Raw genomic sequence first — 7,495 nt, 5'->3', positions numbered from 1 at the left:
TATGCACACTGACACTGCTGCCGTTTGTCCACCAGGTGGTGCCCAAGGAGAGCGTCTGACTAAGGCCTGACTAATGATATACAATCAGGTGCTGATGAAGGCTTATTGTGTCCAGTGGTCTGGGGACCACCAGTGGTCCTCGAGGGGGTTCCAGGTGGTCCCCAGCTATTAAATTATGTAAAGTTGGAAACCAAATGGACCCATTGAGTGTAAAATGATTAGATTTTATTGTACACTCTCAAGAGTAACATTTGTTAAACATCTGCATTAATTAAGGTAGTTTTAAACATAAACATCTGCATTAATTAAGGTAGTGTTAAACATCTGCATTCATTAAGGTAGTGTAGGTGATTTTCTTTGTTTAAAATAAGTATTAAAAACCTCTATATTGTGATATATAATAGTTAAGTAACGGGAGTCTCCATGTCTCTCCAGCTTTTTATTAAACAGAATATGCATTTTAAGAACCTGAAACTTGGATACCAATTGCATCCAATCGAGACATAGAACGCAGTCAGGATAAACATTAAACTAGTGGAACTGTAATAAGTGATGACACAAAGAAATGAGCAGACAAAATTGGAACTGGAACACTGTAAAAAAATAAAGCTAGCGAGGAGCTAGTTTCAAAAAGGGGGTTTAGGATCACAAACCAAAAAACGAATTGTCAGATGTGGATGTAGAGAGCAAACAATTTCCTAAATTGTGCAAATAATATTTTCCACAAAAGTTGTAGGAGGCTTCAATCTCCAGCAAGGATGCACCGATGAGTTTTTAATGATCTATAGGCTACCGAGAGAAGCACTTTCCACATTTATCACACCCAAAAGGCTTCTCTCCAGTGTGCATTCTCTTGTGTGTCTGCAGGTTAGACATGTCAGCAAAGCTTTTCCCACATTGATCACAGCTGTAAGGCCTCTCTCCAGTGTGCATTCTCTTGTGTCTTTTCAGGTTAGACATTCTAGCAAAGCTTTCCCACATTGATCACAGCTGTAAGGCCTCTCTCCAGTGTGAATTCTTTGGTGGATTTTGAGATTGTAAACTGAAGTGAAGCCTCTTCCATATTGGTCACAGCAGCGTCTTGGTTTAGGTAGGTCCTGGTGGTCTAGACGGGTATCTGAGGTCACAGCAGCGTCTTGGTTTAGGTAGGTCCTGGTGGTCTGGTGGTCCTGGTCTTGGTTTAGGTAGGTCCTGGTGGTCTGGTGGTCCTGGTCTTGGTTTAGGTAGGTCCTGGTCTGGACGGGTATCTGAGGTAGAAAACATAGATCTGATAAGAGATGGATTCGTGCATCAAGTTCAGACCCAACTTTATACACTTCTGTATAGTTATTATTATTACTGTATAGTTGACCAGGGTCCCCCAGGAGTCTATACTTTATACACTTCACACTACTGTATAGTAGTTATTATTATTACTGTGTAGTTGACCAGGGTCCCCCAGGAGTCTATACACACTACTGTATAGTTGACCAGGGTCTACGGCAAGTCTCTTGGCCAAAAATAGCCGATCTACAAGCTCAAATCGTGTGAGCATTGTGAGCTTGTAGATCTGCTATATGTTAGTCGAATGTTCACCTCAGAATAATCTACGAGCTCACATCGCGTCACTGCACTGAGAGCTTGTACAGCTATTTAACATTATTGGAAAAATATAAAAAAACGTTACATTATTTTGAATTATTTTAACAAATCTGCTCTCCTGGGGGTCCCTGGCACCAGATTTGTGCCAAATACATGTAATTTTGATGGTCCAAGAGCGGCCAGAATGAGCTGATCTGTAAGGCTCAAATCGTGTGAGCTTGTAGATCTGCTATGTTAGTCAACTAATTCACGCCAGAATAAGGACGCTAGGGTTCATGTGGTTAAAACAAATTAACAGAGAGATCATGAAACTCTGGTGGTTTTCAGGTTTGTTGCCCAGCGTGTAGTGCAAAGTCTTAAGCAATCAAAATGTATTACTATTCTGAAATGTCATCATGTCGTGATAAATGACGTGGTATCGGATCGGGATAGAGTAGACCATGCAGGGGTGGGCAACTTTGACGATGACGAGGGCCATCGTCAGCTTGTATTTTTTGCTATATTTGAATTGAAAACCTGAATATTTTTTTATCCTAATAATTGGAATCCTGAAAAGTAACCTTTTTATTGAATTTCAAATGCATTTAGTTATAGTTATGTTAACTTTATGAACTGTTAACATAACTACATTGGACACAAAAAGACAATAACATTTTAATACTAGTCATGAAGTACTAGTCATTTAATACTAGTCATGAAGTAATTAAAGCGGGTTTGGAATTTTAAACAGCTGAAATCAATACTAAATCAGTATTCTGACATTAACATGCGGGCCGCATTAAGTGAAGGTGGGGGCCGCATGTGGCCCCTGGGCCGCCAGTTGCCCACCCCTATGTCTTATTTATAGGACTACAATCTGTGACTACATTACCCACAGTACACCTGGGTGACGTCACTCCAGGAAGTGCCGCTAGAACCTAACAGACAGGGCTCCGTCTTTTGAGCTAATTTAGAACTTCCTGTCTGAGAGCTAGCTAATTTAAGACATCCGGTTGCCTTCAGAATAAAATAAGAATAAAAGAAAAGAATAAAAGAAAAGAATAAAAGAATAAAAGAATAAAATAAAATAATTGGCGACGAGAATTAAGAACCTGCAGTGCGTTGTTGAAGGACGTTTGCAATGCCAGCTTTGGAGTTTGGAGGAAGGAAAACGAGTGACTTTGAGTGAATTAAAGTGGACACAGAGAAAAGGGTGTGCGTGTGCAGATTGCGCAACCTGCTTGGACATAAACAAAACAAACCAAGGACACGTGAGTGATTTACAAAAGGAAAAAAGATGGCGATGATTGGAACTATGACAGAATTTGACAGTGGTGCTGAAGACTGGGCAACTTATATTGAAAGAGTGGAGTTATATTGTACTGCTAACGACATTGCTGCTGCCAAGACAGCCAGTGTGTTGCTCAGTGTAATGGGAGCCAAGACATATGGGCTGCTACGGAGCTTGTTAACCCCTGAAAAGCCAGCTGACAAAACCTTTGCGGAAATTGTAGATACTTTGAAACAGCATTTGAACCCCAAACCACTGGTCATAGCTGAAAGATTTAAATTTATCAAACGAAATCAGAGCAAAGGTGAAAGCATTTCTGAATTTTGTGCTGAATTACGCAAATTATCAGAACATTGCCAATTTGGAAATGGCTTATCAGATGCATTGAGGGACAGGCTGGTGTGTGGCATGCACTGTGAAGCCACACAGAAGAGGCTCCTATGTGAAAGGGATCTTACATTTCAGAAGGCCCTGGACGTTGCTGTATCAATGGAAACTGCAGCACGTAATGCCTCAGAGATACAACAGAAATCTCTGGAATATGCAACAAATAAAATGTCTCTAAAAAGAAATGAGGGAAAGAAATGCTACCGTTGTGGAAACACATCACATGGCCCGGATGACTGTTGGTTTAAAGACAAAGATTGTAACAATTGTGGCAAACAGGGCCACATCGCCAAAGTTTGCAGGGCCAGTAAACAACAACAAAAAGACAAAATACAGAAAGACAAGAGACCCCAAAAAGGAAAATACAAAAAGATACACAAAATGAAAGAGAGCAGTTCTGATGAGAATGCCTCAGACAGCAGTGCCAGTGAATTGTCTTGCCTACAAATCCACAGTGTCAAGGAAACAGATGATCGACGAGTAATATGGATCACTCCACAAGTGGCAGGCGTGAAACTGAAAATGGAATTGGACACAGGCTCTGCATTAACAGTGATCTCTGTACACGACTACAAACGACTGTTTTCACACATACCACTAAAACAAACAAAACTGCTGCTCAAGACATACACAGGACAGAAAGTGCGCCCAAAAGGGAAAATTAAAGTGGCAGTGACCTACAGAGACAAATCACAGCAATTGAACCTCTATGTTCTGAAGAATGGAGGTCCACCATTGCTGGGACGGGAATGGCTCAGAAGAATTCAGCTGGATTGGAACACCATTAAAGCTTTATTTGTGTCAGCAAAGGGGGGAAATAAAGCCACACCTGAGAGACTGTCGCAGATATTAGTGGACTCTGAGGAAGTGTTTGCAAAGGGAATTGGTACACTTAAGGGCATGAATGCAAAGATTGAAATTGAGGAAGGTGCATGTCCTAAATTTCACAAAGCCAGACCAGTGCCATATGCCATCCGCCCTGCAGTGGAAACAGAGTTGGAAAATCTGGAGCAGACTGGAGTCCTGTCAAAGGTGGAGTGGAGTGAATGGGCCACGCCTATCGTTCCAGTGGTGAAGAAGACCTCTGATACAAAGCCAGGGAATCTCTGCAAGGTGCGCATATGTGGAGACTTTAAAGTAACTGTTAACCCAGTTCTCCGCACAGTACAGTATCCTCTACCTCGCATTGAGGACATCTTTGCTTCCCTGTCTGGAGGAGAACGTTTCTCAAAGATAGACTTGGCTCAGGCTTACCTCCAAATGGAAGTTGATGAGGCGTCCAAACAATACCTGACCATCAACACACACAAAGGGCTGTATCAGTACAACAGGATGGTGTTTGGTATTGCGTCAGCTCCTGCAATCTGGCAGAGAGCGATGGACCAGGTCCTACAGGGGATTCCAGGGACCCAGTGTTACCTGGATGACATAATTATTACTGGAAAAGATGACGACGAACATCTTTCTAACCTTGAACAAGTGCTCACCAAATTACGAGAATATGGTCTCCGAGCTAATCAACAGAAATGTGAGTTTTTCAAAGAGGAAATCTCATACTGTGGACATGTTATCAACAAGGATGGCTTGCACATGTCTCAAGACAAGATAGAGGCAGTTCTTAAAGCTCCGCCCCCTGAAAATGTGTCTCAGTTACGTGCCTATCTTGGGTTGGTAAACTACTACCACAAGTTTTTGCCTAATCTTTCCACGGTCCTACACCCTCTAAATGCACTGTTGCAGGCGGGAACACAATGGGAGTGGACTGACAGCTGTGAGGGAGCGTTCCAAGAGTCAAAAAGGCTCATAACTTCGGAGGAGGTGCTTACACACTTTAATCCATCTGTACCGATCCAACTGGCCTGTGATGCCTCCCCTCATGGGATCGGAGCCGTGCTATCACACAAGTATCCAGATGGCTCTGAAAGACCAGTGGCTTTTGCCTCCAGAACACTGACTTCAGCTGAACGCAACTATGCGCAGATTGATAGGGAGGCCTTGAGCCTTGTGTGGGGGGTCAAGAAATTTAATCACTACTTGTATGGCCACAAGTTCACTCTGTTGACCGATCATAAGCCTCTCTTATCGATTTTTCACCCGAGGAAGGGTGTTCCGGTGATGTCGGCGCAAAGGCTCCAGAGATGGTCGCTTTTCTTAGGAGGTCACATGTACGATATTGGCCACAAGGGGACCAAGCAGCATGGCAACGCGGATGGTTTGTCGCGTTTGCCGCTGCCAACTACGGAAACGACCGCAAAATTGGATTCAGCAGAGGTGTTTCATGCGACAATAGTTGAACAATTGCCAGTCACAAACAGCCTCATTGAAAGAGAAACACGCAATGACCCCGTGTTGTCAAGGGTGTATGATATCACGGTTAGGGGGTGGCCGGCATATGACAACACACTGTATCCAGCCTTCTCTGCGAGGAAAGAGCAGCTGTCTGTGTGTCGGGGAACCCTAATGTGTGGCTCACGAGTCGTGATTCCTCCCAAGCTGCGCACCAGGGTGCTGGAGGAACTGCACAATGGGCACCTGGGTACTGTGAAGATGAAAGGCCTTGCCCGTGCATATGTGTGGTGGCCAGGAATTGATAAACAGATTGAGGATTTGAGCAAACACTGCTCTGGATGTCAAAAGGTTCAGAACGCACCACCACAAGCTCCTCTCCACCCGTGGGAGTGGCCCTCATCACCATGGCAACGAGTACATATTGACTTTGCTGGGCCATTCATGGACTCTATGTTCTTAATAGCTGTTGATGCACATTCCAAATGGCCAGAGGTAATCAAAATGAAAACAACTACATCAGACAAGACCATTGCAGTTCTGAGAACCATGTTCGCCAGGAACGGGATTCCGGAACAAATCTGTTCAGATAATGGAAGACAATTTGTCTCTGAGGAATTCCAAGGTTTTGTGAAGAGCAATGGAATCAAGCACTTTACGTCTGCTCCTTACCATCCATCCACCAATGGCTTGGCAGAAAGATTTGTGCAGACGTTCAAGAAAGCCATGAAGGCAATGGACCACGACAAACGACCACTACAACACAAGATAGATAACTTCCTTCTTGCCTATCGCAATGCTGTGCATGCCACCACTAACCACACTCCGGCAATGATGTTCCTGAACAGGCGCCTGAGATCTCGTATGGATTTTCTCAAACCGGATGTGCGGCGGGATGTGGAAAACAGACAGTTCAAAGGTGTGAATACCAGGCCAGCACGAAGCTTCAGTGTGGGACAATCGGTCCTTGTGCGTGATTACCGGACCGACAAGTGGCAGCCGGGCACAATCTCTGCCATAAAGGGACCACTGATGTACAGGGTAGAAGTGGGACAGGATGTGTGGAGACGTCATGTAGACCAAATCCTGGATGCTCAGGTGGAAAACTCAACACCTGACCCATGCTCACCTACAATGACAGTGGTAGCCCCGGTTGTGTGCCCAACAGCCTCGCCTACAGCGGACGTGGTTGCCTGTGCTAATGAACCTCCTGAACCTGTAGAAACACATTCCCCCGACCTCACAACCTATTCTCCCAACCAAGAACCTAATTCCCCCAAACAAACGTCTCAGGGCAGACGTTTCCCCCAGAGGCAGAGACGACCTCCACATAAGCTTGACTTATAAGTGAAAACGTTTGTGTGTGTAAAAAAAAAAAAAAAAAAAAAGTATCATTTGACTGTTATGTTATGTGTGCATATTGTGTTGTTTTTGGTGTTGCACTGTGACTGTTAGGAGTACACCTTTTGTGTTGTGGTACTAGTTAATTAAGAGGGGAGGAGTGTAGTGTATTGCTTCTCCAGGGACTACTTTATGTGGCAGACCACTCTGCCTTGTGTTAGGTGCGCTTAGGTCCTGCGCAGCCGCATTGTATACCTATGATTGATGTGTGTCAGTTCTACTATGACCAGTAAGGTACGATAAACCCAAGCTCCCTTCTCCGTGGTTTTATTATGTAATTAGTTGTGTTCTAGGCCACATACACAACAATAAGGTTATTTAATTAATAATTATTACATTACATTATTAGTATTATTATTACATTACAGTTATTGTAAAGACACACATTATGTTTCTGTGTAAAAATAAGTAATTAAATAACATCAAAAAGTTATCTAAATGGATAAATGCTATTCACTGGAGTGAATATTCTATTATATTCTAAAAACGACTTATAAATCCTAAAGCCTTGTTTATACTTCACTGTGCAACGGTCCTATGCTGGACAATAGCAGATATGCAAACTCACAG

Source organism: Protomyctophum parallelum, assembly GCF_964188405.1.
Source record: "Protomyctophum parallelum genome assembly, chromosome: 11".
Taxonomy (NCBI): Eukaryota; Metazoa; Chordata; class Actinopteri; order Myctophiformes; family Myctophidae; genus Protomyctophum; species Protomyctophum parallelum.
This window is presented reverse-complemented; position numbering follows the sequence as displayed.